At 49.2% G+C, this 12375-nt stretch overlaps 1 protein-coding gene across 2 annotated transcripts in view; it reads left to right on the top strand.

Annotated features, from left to right (window-relative positions):
• Nucleotides 1-12375, top strand: part of SCD (stearoyl-CoA desaturase) — a 55400-nt gene that overhangs the window by 35338 nt on the left and 7687 nt on the right. The window lies entirely within an intron of this gene.

Raw genomic sequence — 12375 nt, 5'->3', positions numbered from 1 at the left:
TCAAAGATAGGCTCTGCTTCCTCGGCTACTGGACACCATTAGCTCCAGAGGGGGTGAACGCAGGTTCTTATTGGGCGTCCACCCCCGGAGCCGCGCCGCCGTTCTCCTCACAGAGCCAGAAGTACAGAAGTCAGAAGACGTCTCAGGCGGCAGAAGCCTTCAGTTTCACTGAGGTAACGCACAGCACTGCAGCTGTGCGTCATTGCTCCCATACACCTCACACACTCCGGTCACTGTAAGGGTGCAGGGCGCAGGGGGGGGCGCCCTGGGCAGCAATATACACCTCTGCATGGCAAAAAGACTATATACATGTACAGGTGGGCACTATATACATGTATATAAAAGAGCTCCCGCCATATTTTACTAAGTTTGAGCGGGACAGAAGCCCGCCGCCAAGGGGGCGGGGCTTCTCCCTCAGCACTCGCCAGCGCCATTTTCTCTCCACAGCACTGCTGAGACGAAGCTCGCCGGACTCTCCCCTGCTCACACACGGTGAAAGGGTGCTTAAAAGAGAGGTGGGGGGGGGGGGGGGGGGGGGGCACATAATTGGCAGTTTACATATTACACAGCACTGCTGGGGGAAAATATTTTGTGTTGGTCTCCAGGGTTATTGCGCTGTGGTGTGTGCTGGCATACTCTCTCTCTGTCTCTCCAAAGGGCCTTGACAGGGATACTGTCTTCAGAAAAGGGGTTCCCTGTGTGTGTGAAGTGTGCTGGTACGCGTGTGTCGACATGTTTGACGAGGAAGGCTCGCTTACTGTGGAGGGGGAGTGTTTGAATGTCAGGTCGCCGTTGGCAACGCCGACACCGGAATGGGTGGATATGCTGAATGTCTTGAATGCAAATGTCAATCTATTGCATAAAAGGTTAGACAAGGCAGAAGCTAGGGATCAGTCAGGTACCCAGTCCATGTCTGTTCCTGTGGCGCCAGGCCCGTCGGGGTCTCAGAAGCGCACCATATCCCAGATCGATGACACAGATACCGACACAGATTCTGACTCTAGTGTCGACTATGAAGATGTAAAATTACAGCCGAAGGTGGCAAAAGGTATTCGGTACATGATTATGGCCATTAAAGAGGTTTTGCATATTACTGAGGAACCCCCTGTCCCTGACACGAGGGTACACATGTATAAAGAGAAAAAGCCTGAAGTCACTTTTCCATCATCATTTGAATTAAGTGAATTGTGCGAAAAGGCTTGGGACTCTCCAGATAGGAGACCACAAGTTCCCAAAAAGGATTCTTATGGCGTATCCTTTTCCACAAACTGATAGGATACGCTGGGAATCTTCACCAAAGGTGGACAAGGCGCTGACACGCTTGTACAAAAAGGTGGCACTGCCTTCTCAGGATACGGCTTCCCTCAAGGAACCGGCTGATCGCAGGCAGGAAATTAGTTTGAAGCACATTTACACTCACTCCGGTACTATTGCTAGACCAGCTATGGCGTCGGCCTGGGTTTGAAGTGCGGTTGTGGCATGGGCAGATTCCTTATCTGCGGAGATTGACACCTTTGATAGGGATGCCATTCAAATGACCATAGAGCATATCAGAGATGCTGCCTTGTATATGAGAGATGCTCAAAGAGACATTTGTTTATTAAGCTCCAGAATAAATGCTATGTCTATTTCTGCTAGGCGACTCCTGTGGACCCGGCAGTGGACGGGAGATGCCGATTCTAAGCGGCACATGGAGTCCTTGCCGTACAAGGGGGAGGAGTTGTTTGGAGACGGCCTCTCGGACCTTGTCTCTACGGCTACGGCTAGTAAGTCGAATTTCTTACCTTATGTCCCCCCGCAGCATACTAAGAAGGCACCTCATTATCAAATGCAGTCCTTTCGTTCCAATAAAAACAAGAAGGTGCAGGGATGTTACCAGAGGAAAAGGCAGGGGAAAGAAGCTGCACACAGCTAGTTCCCAAGAGCAAAAGTCCTCCCCTGCGTCTGCAAAGTCCACCGCATGACGCTGGGGCTTCCCGGGGGGAGGCAGATCTGGTGGGGGCTCGTCTTCGGTTTTTCAGCCACGTCTGGGTTCAATCGCAGGTGGATCCCTGGGCAGTAGAGATTGTTGCTCAGGGATACAGGCTAGAATTCGAAGACTTGCCTCCTCGCCGGTTTTTCAAATCGGCTCTGCCGACTTCTCCGTCAGAGAGGGAGTCAGTGTTGACAGCAATCCAAAAATTGTATGTTCAACAGGTGATTGTCACAGTTCCTCATCTCCAGCAGGGAGAGGGATATTATTCAACCCTGTTTGTGGTCCCGAAACCGGACGGTTCGGTCAGGCCCATTTTAAACCTGAAATCTCTGAACTTGTACTTGAAAAGGTTCAAGTTCAAAATGGAATCACTCCGGGCGGTCATCGCCTGCCTGGAGGGGGGGGATTGGATGGTGTCCCTGGACATAAAGGATGCATACCTTCATGTTCCAATATTCCCCCCCCCCTCCTCCCCCCCCCCCATCATGCGTTCCTGAGATTTGCAGTGCAGTACTGTCTCTACCAATTTCAGACGTTGCCGTTTGGGCTTTCCACGGCCCCGAGGGTTTTCACCAAGGTAATGGCGGAAATTATGGTGCTCCTGCGCAGGCAGGGGGTCACAATTATCCCATACTTGGACGATCTCCTAATAAAGGCGAGATCTCGGGAGAAGTTGCTGGACAGCGTGTCTCTGTCCATGAAGACGTTGCAGCTACACGGCTGGATTCTCAATATACCGAAGTCCCAGGTAGTTCCTACAACGCGTCTGACCTTTCTGGGCCTGATCCTAGACACAGACCAGAAAAAGGTTTTTCTTCCGATCGAAAAGGTTCAGGAACTCATGACCATGGTCAGGAACCTATTGAAACCAAAGAAGGTTTCAGTGCATCAGTGCACGCGGGTCCTGGGGAAGATGGTGGCTTCATACGAGGCCATCCCTTTCGGCAGATTCCATGCGAGGACTTTTCAATGGGACCTCTTGGACAAGTGGTCCGGGTCCCATTTACAAATGCATCAAAGGATCACCCTGTCTCCCAGGACCAGGGTATCTCTCCTGTGGTGGCTGAACAGTGCTCACCTTCTAGAGGGTCGCAGGTTCGGCATTCAGGACTGGGTCCTGGTGACCACGGACGCAAGCCTCCGAGGCTGGGGAGCAGTGGCACTGGGAAGAAATTTCCAAGGTCTCTGGTCAAGCCTGGAGACTTGTCTCCACATCAACGTCCTGGAGTTGAGGGCCATAAATAGACATGAGGGCGTCCAGTCTCAACAAAAAGCTAAAGCGGTATTGCGCCAGGTCAAGGGACCCTCAGGCGGTAGCGGTAGACGCTCTGGTGACACCTTGGGTGTTCAGATCGGTCTATGTGTTTCCTCCTCTTCCTCTCATACCCAAGGTGTTGAGAATTGTAAGAATAAGCAGGGTCAGAACAATCCTCATTGTTCCAGAATGGCCACGGAGGACTTGGTATCCGGAACTGCAAGAGTTGATCACAGAAGATCCGTGGCCTCTTCCTCTAAGGCAGGACCTGCTGCAGCAGGGGCCCTGTCTGTTCCAAGACTTACGGTGGCTGCGTTTGACGGCATGGCGGTTGAACGCCGGATCCTAGCGGAAAAAGGAATTCTGGAGGAAGTCATTCCTACCCTGATCAAGGCTAGGAAAGACGTGACGTTGAAACATTATCACCGTATATGGCGGAAATATGTTTCTTGGTGTGAGGCCACAGCTGCTCCTACGGAGGAGTTCCATTTGGGCCGTCTACTTCACTTCCTTCAAACAGGAGTGACCTTGGGCCTAAAATTAGGGTCCATAAAGGTCCAGATTTCGGCCTTATCCATTTTCTTTCAAAGAGAATTAGCCTCTCTTCCTGAGATACAGACTTTTGTGAAGGGGGTGCTGCATATTCAGCCTCCCTTTGTGCCTCCGGTGGCGCCTTGGGATCTTAACGTGGTGTTACGTTTCCTCAAGTCACCTTGGTTTGAACCACTTAAAACTGTGGAGTTGAAATACCTCACGTGTAAAGTGGTCATGTTGTTGGCGTTAGCTTCGGCGAGACGTGTTTCAGAATTGGCGGCTTTATCGCATAAAAGCCCATACTTGGTTTTTCACGTGGATAGCGCAGAGTTGAGGACTCGTCCTCACTTTCTGCCAAAAGTGGTCTCATCTTTTCATGTGAACCAACCTATTGTCGTGCCTGTGGCTACAAGGGACTTGGAGGATTCCGAGTCCCTGGATGTAGTCAGGGCTTTGAAGATTTATGTGACCAGAATGGCTCGGATCAGGAAGACTGAAGCTTTGTTTGTTCTGTATGCGGCCAACAAGGTTGGCGCCCCTGCTTCAAAGCAGACTATTGTTCGCTGGATCTGTAACACGATTCAACAGGCGCATTCTACGGCAGGTTGCCGTTACCAAAATCGGTTAAGGCCCACTCCACTAGGAAAGTGGGCTCTTCTTGGGCGGCTGACCGAGGGGTCTCGGCATTACAGTTGTGCCGAGCAGCTACTTGGTCGGGGACAAACACCTTTGCAAAGTTCTATAAGTTTGATACCCTGGCTGAGGAGGACCGCCCGTTTGGGAGCTTTGGTATAATGTCCTTACGGAGTCCCAGCATCCTCAAGGATGTTAGAGAAAATAAGATTTTACTTACCGGTAAATCTATTTCTCATAGTCCGTAGAGGATGCTGGGCGCCCGTCCCAAGTGCGGACTTCTTCTGCATGACTTGTATATAGTTATTGCTTACATAAGGGTTATGTTATAGTTTTCGGTGATACCGTGGCTATGTTGTTGTTCATACTGTTAACTGGGTAAGTTTATCTTAAGTTATACGGTGTGATTGGTGTGGCTGGTATGAATCTCGCCCTTCCTCGTACTGTCCATCTCCTCTGGGCACAGTTTCCCTAACTGAGGTCTGGAGGAGGGGCATAGAGGGAGGAGCCAGTGCACACCCAGAATCCAAAGCTTTCTTAAAGTGCCGTATCTCCTGCGGAGTCCGTCTATTCCCCATGATCCTTACGGAGTCCCAGCATCCTCTACGGACTACGAGAAATAGATTTACCGGTAAGTAAAATCTTATTTTATATATATATATATATATATACTTTACTGACAGAAACTCCCTGGAGCTGAAATTGTCTTTACTCTACAAGAGATGGATGACTATGGGGGGAATTCAATTGCCGCAGCGTTTAAACGGCGGTAATGACAGCCCTTCTCGCACTCTTGACCCCGGCCGATTCCCACCATGATTTGCTCAAAAGTCTTATTTTATGCATGTCCGATAAAACTACCTGGCAGTATCCCTCTCTTGGCTGTCTTCACCTTTATTACCTGGCAGTACCCCTCTCTTGGCCATCTTCACCTTTATTACCTGGCAGTACCCCTCTCTTGGCAATCTTCACCTTTATTACCTGGCAGTATCCCTCTCTTGGCTGTCTTCATCTTTTTTTACTGCTGTAATTGCAATTTAAATGAACTGGCATTGCCTGGAAGCTGAATTAAAAGAAAGCAAATCTTCATTAATAAAGAATCCTAGTTGTATACTAGCACTGAGGGAGGCATGTGTGTGTTTACAGGGTGGTCTTCAGTATGCCAGCTGTCGGGATCCCGGCGCACAGTATATCGGCGCCGGAATCCCGACAGCCGGCATACCGACACTAATCTCCCTTGTGGGGGTCCACGACCCCCCTGGAGGGAGAATAAAATTCCGTGCCCGCAGCGTGGCGAGCGCAGCGAGCCCGCAAGAGGCTCATTTGCGCTCGCCACACTGTCGGTAAGCCGGCGGTCGGGCTCCCGGCGCCAGTATGCTGGTCGCCGGGAGCCCGACCGCCGGCATACCCTACTACACCCATGTTTACATGTTCTGTCTGCTCTCTGCAGGGGTTATTCAGGTTTGTTAGCAAACCAAAAAAGCACACTAATGGGCAAAGCTATGTTGTACTGCAGGTGGGGCAGATATAACATGTGCAGAGACAGTTAGATTTGGGTGGGTTATATTGTTTCTGTGCAGGGTAAATACTGGCTGCTTTATTTTTACACAGCGATTTAGATTCAGTTTGAACACACCCCACCCAAATCTAAATCTCTGCACATGTTACTTCTTCCCCACCTGCAGTGCAGCATGGGTTTGCCCATTAGTGTGCTTTATTGGTTTGTTAACAAACCTTAATAAGGACCAGTATTTGCTGCTGCTTAGAAGAAAGATTTGAGGCACAACTATGCATGATGTACAAGTCCTTTAGAAAGCATATCTCTTTTTGCTTTAGAATTCACACTTATTCTATCAAGAAAGATAAAATCATATCTGTTTTACTTGTTAATATGGTCAGTCAGCTTCCTGCTGTAAACGTAGCATTGCCGTTCACGTTGAGTAAATCTCTGATACTGTGTTATCATATCACTGCTCACACTTGTATGTTGACATGCTTCTTTGGTAAAGACTAGACTAGACTAAACAGAACACAATTAATGACCTGTGTTCCTGCGTCATATTTGTTTAGCTATCAGTTCCCATATCACGTATTCCTGGTAATCCCTACTGTTACGCGTAGTAATACCATCCAAAGTCATTGCTGATAGTAAGTATGCCTGCAAAAGCATTTAAACTCCAGACTCCACAGAGAAGGAGTGACATTGCTGATAATAGTGTCTTTGGCATACAAAGGAAGAAGAATCCCATAAAATATATCTTATAAAGGCATTTATGTTCTACATATGGCTGGCCACCTACTGGTGTTAACAAAATTACAGTGATATTGCAAATGCATCACTATGGACATGCAGTGTGTAACAGGGACGTGAGCCTCCCCTGTCATACTCCCTATCAAAAGCCTGAGATTTTATATAAAAAGAATTAGAATAATACAAAGAAGGTATTTATAACATAATCATCTTCTTTGTTTATTTAATCCTTTTTTATAGCTAACACTCACCAGCTTCAGACACAGTTTTGCAGAGCTGGGGGTGGGGCCACACCACGGGCAGTAAAGATGCACAGAAAGGGAGCTAATAGAAAAATGCTTCTGAGTGTGGGGGTGGGCCTGATGGACACTTGGATGTGTCATGTGACCAGGAAGTGCACTGTAGTTGGAGCTCAGTCAGCAGCAGCAGCAAGAGAAGACACAGGGATACAGGTAGTAGACTCAATTGACACTGTAGCTTAGTGTAGTGAGGGGAGAGTTACAGTGAGCAGGGGGTGAGACAGCATCCCCATGTGTGCCTCCCCAGCGAGTCACATCACCGCACACCACTCGTGTGTAACCAGCGATTATATCAGGAGTTGAGGGATTGTGAGAGATGGAAGACTTTATTGTTATTATTATTACTACAATTTATTTATAAGGCACCACAAGTGTTTTGCAGCGCCATACATGCAACACACATTAGAACAATACAGGGTATACAGAACTTAACATCACAGAAAACTAAAATAGAGCACAGGTAACAATTAGCACCACAGTTCTCAGTACACAATACAGCTGAAATGTAAGGAAGCAAAGGCGTAATTGACGTACTACTAGGGGCAGGCAGCCGTTGGAAGACATGAACGGTCATGAGCAAGAGAAAATGCAGTCATAGACAGTCACTGAGTAGGAGAGAGCTGTAATTGAAGTGCAAGAGAAGAAGGCTGTGAGTACAGGAGGGAAGAGGGCCCTGCACTAAGGAGCATATAATCTAGCGGGAGAGGGAGATAGACAGGTGACATGAAGTACAAGCAAGCGGAAGGTGGCCTGGTGTCAGGAAGTAAGCGAGGTAGAGATGGCCAAGGCGTGAGGATGGGAGAGCAGCCTCAAGACTAGGTTATGCAGAAGGGTACGCTTTAATTAACAGGTGAGTTTTCAGTGTTCGTTTGAAGCTTTGCAAGGTCGGGGAGAGTCTAATAGAATCAGGGAGCTTGTTCCAGTGAAGAGGGGCAGTGGGGGCAAAATCTTGGATTCGTGCATGGGATGTAGTGACCAGGGTAGACGAGAGGCGACGGTCATTGGCCAAACGGAGATGGCGGGCGGGAGTGTGTAGGGAGATGAGGTTGGAGATGTATGGTGCAGTGGAATTAGAGAGGGCCTTGTATGTGAGGGTGAGGAGTTTCAAGAGGATTCAGTGGGGGAATGGGAGCCAGTGTAAGTTTTGTTGAAGGGGAGTGGCAGATGTGGAGTGGCAGGAGAGGAAGATAAGTCTAGCTGCGGAGTTGAGAACAGATCGGAGTGAAGCGAGATGGGAGAGTGGGAAGCCAGTGAGGAGAAGGTTGCAATAGTCGAACTGTGAGATGACCAGTGAATGAATAATAAGTTTAGTCGCACTCTGGGAGAGGAATGGCCTGATGCAAGCAATTTTGTGTAGCTGGAATCTACAGGATTGAGCCAGAGATCGGATGTGGGGGGCGAAGGAGAGGGAGGAGTCAGCAGTGACGCCCAGGCAGCGGAGTTGGTGAATGGAGAAGATGATAGTGTTGTCAACAGTGTTGTTAATATTGGGGTGGGTGGAGACTCTGGATGGAGGAAAGATGATGAGTTCGGTTTTGTCAAAGTTGAGCTTTTGGGAGCGCTCAGACATCTAGGAGGAGGTGGCAGAGAGGCAGCCGGATACCCGAGAGAGTACAGAGGGAGAGAGGTCAGGAGAGGAGAGGTATAGTGGCGTATGATCTGCATAGAGGTGGTATTGGAGGATGAAGGAGCTTATAAACGCACCCAGGGTAGAGGTGTACAGGGAGAAGAGAAGGGGGCCAAGGACAGAAACCTGGGGGACACTAATGGGGAGGGTGGTAGGGGTGAGGTGGAGTCATTATAATCCTTACTTTATTTCTCTAACGTCCTAGTGGATGCTGGGGACTCCGAAAGGACCATGGGGAATAGCGGCTCCGCAGGAGACTGGGCACAAAGTAAAAGCTTTAGGACTAGCTGGTGTGCACTGGCTCCTCCCCCTATGACCCTCCTCCAAGCCTCAGTTAGATTTTGTGCCCGAACGAGAAGGGTGCAATCTAGGTGGCTCTCCTGAGCTGCTTAGAGTAAAAGTTTAAATAGGTTTTTTATTTTCAGTGAGACCTGCTGGCAACAGGCTCACTGCATCGAGGGACTTAGGGGAGAGAAACGAACTCACCTGCGTGCAGAGTGGATTGGGTTTCTTAGGCTACTGGACATTAGCTCCAGAGGGACGATCACAGGCCCAGCCATGGATGGGTCCCGGAGCCGCGCCGCCGGCCCCCTTACAGATGCTGAAGCAAGAAGAGGTCCATAAATCGGCGGCAGAAGACTTTCCTGTCTTCATAAGGTAGCGCACAGCACTGCAGCTGTGCGCCATTGCTCTCAGCACACTTCACACTCCGGTCACTGAGGGTGCAGGACGCTGGGGGGGGGCGTCCTGGGAAGCAATGAATTTACCTTAGTTGGCGAAAAATACATCACATATAGCTCCTGGGCTATATGGATGTATTTAACCCCTGCCAGTTTTCCAGTAAAAAGCGGGAGAAGAGCCCGCCGTGAAGGGGGCGGGGCCTATCTCCTCAGCACACAGCGCCATTTTTCCCACACAGCTCCGCTGGTAGGAAGGCTCCCAGAATCTCCCCTGCATCCTGCAACTACAGAAACAGGGTAAAAAAGAGAGGGGGGCACTTATTTGGCAAAATAACAGATATAAGCAGCTATAAGGGATAGACACTTATTGTAAGGTTGTCCCTATACATATATAGTGCTCTGGTGTGTGCTGGCAAACTCTCCCTCTGTCTCCCCAAAGGGCTAAGTGGGTCCTGTCCTCTATCAGAGCATTCCCTGTGTGTGTGCTGGGTGTCGGTACGTGTGTGTCGACATGTATGAGGAGGAAAATGATGTGGAGGCGGAGCAGAGTGTCTGTAACAGTGATGTCACCCCCTAGGGGATCGACACCTGAGTGGATGTACTGTTGAAAATTACGTGACAGTGTCAGCTCTATATAAAAAAACAGTGGTTGACATGAGACAGCCGGCTACTCAGCTTGTGCCTGTCCAGACATCTCATAGGCCGTCAGGCAGATGGCAGATACAGACGCCGACACGGATACTGACTCCTGTGTCGACGGTGAAGAGACAACCGTGATTTCCAGTAGGGCCACACGTAACATGATTGAGACAATGGAAAATGTTTTATACATTTCTGATAATACGAGTACCACCAAAAAAGGGGTATTATTTTCGGTGAGGGAAAAACTACCTGTAGTTTTCCTGAATCTGAGAAATAAAATGTGTGATGATGCGTGGGTTTCCCCCCGATAACAATTAATAATTTCTTAAAAAGTATTGGCTGCATACCCTTTCCCGCCAGAGGTTAGGATGCATTGGGAAACACCCCCTAGAGGGGATAAGGCGCTCACACGCTTGTAAGAACAAGGGCTCTACCCTCTCATGAGATGGCCGCCCTTAAGGATCCTGCTGATAGAAAGCAGGAGGGTATCCAAAAAAAGGTATTTACACACATACTGGTGTTATACTGCGACCAGCTATCGCCTCAGCCTGGAGGTGCAGTGCTGGGTTGGCATGGTCGGATTCCCTGACTGGAAATATTGATATCCTAGATAAGGATAGTATATTATTGCCTATAGAGCATTTAAAAGATGCATTTCTATATATGCATGATGCACAGCGGAATAATTGCCGACTGGCATCAAGTATAAGTGCGTTGTCCAATTCTACCAGTAAAATGGTCAGGTGATGCGGATTCCAAACGTCATTTGGAAGTATTGCCTTTGAAAGGGGACATTTGGGGTCGGTCTTTTAGACCTGGTGGCCACGGCAACAGCTGGGAAATCCACGTTTGTACCCCAGGTCGCCTCTCAAAATAAGACGCTGTATTATCAGGCGCAGTCCTTTGTTGGCAAGCGGACAAAAGGTTCCTCTTTTCTGCTCGTGACAGAGGGAGAGGAAAAAGGCTGCAGAGATCAGCCAGTTCCCAAGAACAGAAACCCTTTCCAGCCTCTGCCAAGCCCTCAGTATGACGCTAGGGCTTTACAAGCTCAGGCACGGTGGGAGCCCGTTCTCAATGAATTTCAGTGCGCAGTGGGCTCACTCGCAAGTAGACCCCTGGATCCTTCAGGTAATATCTCAGGGGTACATATTGGAATTCGAGACGTCTCCCCCTCGCCGTTTCCAAAAGTCGACTTTACCGACGTCTCCCTCGGACAGGGAGGCAGTTTTGGAAGCCATTCACAAGCTGTATTCCCAGCAGGTGATAATCAAGGTACCCCTCTGCAACAGGGAACGGGGTATTATTCCACACTATTGTGGTACCGAAGCCAGACGGCTCGGTGAGACCGATTCTAAAATCTTTGAACACTTACATACAGAGGTTCAAATTCAAGATTGAGTCACTCAGAGCAGTGATTGCGAACCTGGAAGAAGGGGACTACATGATGTCTCGGGACATCAAGGATGCTTACCTTCATGTCAAAATTTACCCTTCTCACCAAGGGTACCTCAGGTTTATGGTACAGAACTGTCACTATCAGTTCAGACGCTGCCGTAGGGATGGTCCACGGCACCCCGGGTCTTTACCAAGGTAATGGCCGAAATGATGATGTTCCTTCGAAGGAAGGGAATTTTAGTTATCCCTTACTTGGACGATTCCCTGATAAGGGTAAGATCCAGGGAACAGTTGGAGGTTGGTGTAGCACTATCTCAGATAGTGTTGCGGCAGCACGATTGGATTCTCAATATTCCAAAATCGCAGCTGGTTCCGTCGACGTGTCTTCTGTTCCTAGGGATGATCCTGGACACAGTCCAGAAAAAGGTGTTTCTCCCGGAGGAGAAAGCCAGGGAGTTATCCGAGCTAGTCAGGAACCTCCTCAAACCGAGCCAAGTCTCAGTGCATCAATGCACAAGGGTTCTGGGTAAAATGGGGGCTTCCTACGAAGCAATCCCATTTGGCAGATTCCACGCAAGAACTTTCCAGTGGGACCTGCTGGACAAATGGTCCAGGTCGCATCTTCAGATGCATCAGCGGATAACCCTGTCACCAAGGACAAGGGTGTCCCTCCTGTGGTGGTTGCAGAGTGCTCATCTTCTAGAGGGCCGCAGATTCGGCATTCAGGACTGGGTCCTGGTAACCACGGATGCCAGCCTGCGAGGCTGGGGAGCAGTCACACAGGGAAGGAATATCCAGGACTGATGGTCAAGCCTGGAGACATCACTTCACATAAATATCCTGAAGCTAAGGGACATTTACAATGCTCTAAGCTTAGCAAGACCTTTGCTTCAAGGACAGCCGGTGTTGATCCAGTCGGACAACATCACGGCAGTCACCCACGTAAACAGACAGGGTGGCACAAGAAGCAGAAAGGCAATGACAGAAGCTGCAAGGATTCTTCGCTGGGCGGAAAATCATGGGATAGCACTGTCAGTAGTATTCATTCCGGGAGTGGACAACTGGGAAGCAGACTTCCTCAGCA

This window comes from Pseudophryne corroboree, chromosome 3, assembly GCF_028390025.1.
Source record: "Pseudophryne corroboree isolate aPseCor3 chromosome 3, aPseCor3.hap2, whole genome shotgun sequence".
NCBI classification, from domain to species: Eukaryota; Metazoa; Chordata; class Amphibia; order Anura; family Myobatrachidae; genus Pseudophryne; species Pseudophryne corroboree.
Note: the sequence above shows the minus strand (reverse complement) of the source record. Positions and strands in the feature narration are given on the sequence as shown.